Raw genomic sequence first — 2,362 nt, 5'->3', positions numbered from 1 at the left:
TAGAACAATGGGGAATGGCTGATAAATAGGCAAAAACAATTGATGTCACTTATAGAAGACTTCCACGAAGTGATGTCATTAGATCTGGGCTTTGAAAGCTGGCTAGGAGTTGGGGAGAGATGAAAGGGTCATTCCAGATTCAGGAAACAGCATGGCTAATGGCACGGGAAATGAAAAAGCCCAGAGTTCCATGTACTGAGCATTCACATCCACCTTCCTTTCCTCCAGAGACACTACAAGTATGAGTTAAAGAATGAGGAAGCAAATGTGGTGGGCTAATTTCATTAATGGTCTTAATTCTCCCCATCCCCCCTTTATACTCCTTACCATGCGATTTTGGAGTGCCCTGTGACACCGGCAGAGGCTGGAAGAGAGCTTACGAGTTTGAGTTGGCTTCCTTTTCTCCCTCTGCCTTTGCCAGACGAATGTGTCTGGGCTGGCCTGCTGGAGAGATGGGAGAGGTTCATAAGCAGAGCAGAACTACCCCAGCTGACAAGCAATCTCCTCCAGACGTGTGCGGGAGCCTAGCCACAATTAGCACCTGGGGGGTCTAAGGCTGACTGCACGTGCATGAGAGAGCCCAGCTGAGATCTCCTGAACACCCGAGAAAAATCCGCTAAATAAATGTGTGTCGTTGTAGGACACTGAGGTTTTGTGTTTTGTTATGCAGCATTATCAAGTTGATAGATAACTGAAACAGGAATGCGCTGGTCATAGGGAAGAGAAGGGGAAGGGAACCTATAGTAATTAAAGTATTTCAGCCAACTTCTAGAAGACTAAAAATAGAAACACATTGACAAATGAACTGGAAAATAAGAAGGAACAGCCTCGGGGACAACTGCAGTGACTGCCAATTGATTTTCTAGGTCTGGTCTTGGAGTTGACGGGTATGGGTAAACACGGTTTATTAGTGGTACTGAACAGGGGGATTCTTTGAAAGTGTTTATGGCGTAACTTTGAGAATTGCCATTAGTGTCAACTCCCTTACCCGTGCAGAGTGTTGAAGGGCAGAGTAACAGGAAATCTCAAATGTGATTTTAAACACATGATAGGAATGTTCTTCTCTAGAGAGACGGCATGTTGACTGTACAGCATGGGGATGCTAGCCAACTGAAGCGAGGCCACGAGAAAGACGAAGAATGGTGGAGGAAGAGTGGCGGACAACAATATCACAGTTTTACATGATGCATTTTACATCAAGAGCTACTGTTAATGGTGATGGAACAAAAACAGAGGCTTATGTAGATGATGTGGGTTAGAAAAGTGACCAGCACACTAAAACCACTGCCTCTTATGTCTTATGTGCCAGTCGGAAAGAGATAACAGCACAGATTTGGATTTTTGACCTTCTAGACCCTAGATGGGTGTGTTGGCGAGGTTGTCTACCCCAGTAAAACTTTGCTAAGCTCATTGCACGGTGATGGGTGACAGCTACAGTAGTGGTAAACAGAGCATAACATATGGAGATGGTGAAGCTCTTTGTTGTACAACCAAACTAACATTATATTATGGGCCGACTATACTCAGAAATTTTTTTAAAAAGCAATTACAGGGCACCTGGGTGGCTCAGTTGGTTAAGCGTCTACGTTCGGCTCCGGTCATGTTCCCAGGGTCCTGGGTTAGAGCCCTACATCGGGCTCCCTGCTCAGTGGGAAGCCTGCTTCTTCCTCTCCCTCTCCCCCTACCTGTGTTTCTAGGGGGCGCATGGGTGGCGCAGTCAGTTAAGTGCCTGGTTCTAGGTTTCAGATCATGATCTCTGGGTCAAAGGATTGAGCCCTGCATCAGCCATACTCCATGTGGAGTCTGCGTGAGATTCTGTCCCTCCCTTTCCACCTCTCCCTCCTGTGCTCTTGCTCTCTCTCTCTCTCTAAAATAAATAGTTAAGTCTTTATTAAAAAAAAAAAAATACCAGACCTTAGGATGAGTGTACTATCTGTTTCTTTAAAAAAGTTTCTAAGGAAGGGGCCTGAATGGTTCTGAAGGTTGACCATCCAGCTCAGTTTTGGCTCAAGTTGTGATCTCGTGGGTTATGAGACCGAGCCTCATGGGAGTCTGCTTAAGGATTTGATCCCTGAGTCCCTCTCTTTACTTGTGCATGTGCTGTCTCTCTGTCTCTCTCAAATAGATAAATAAATCTTTAAAAAAAACTTGCTAGGGGCACCTGGGTAGCTCAGCGGGTTAAGCCTCTGCCTTCGGCTCAGGTCATGATCCCAGGGTTCTGGGATCGAGCCCCGCATCAGGCTCTCTGTTCAGCAGGGAGCCTGCTTCCCCCTATCTCTCTGCCTGCCTCTCTGCCTACTTGTGATTTCTCTCTGTCAAATAAAAAAATTAAAAAAAAAACCCTGCTAAGTTGTCTTGTACA

Source organism: Mustela erminea, chromosome X (assembly GCF_009829155.1).
Source record: "Mustela erminea isolate mMusErm1 chromosome X, mMusErm1.Pri, whole genome shotgun sequence".
In the NCBI taxonomy this organism is placed as follows: domain Eukaryota; kingdom Metazoa; phylum Chordata; class Mammalia; order Carnivora; family Mustelidae; genus Mustela; species Mustela erminea.
This window is presented reverse-complemented; position numbering follows the sequence as displayed.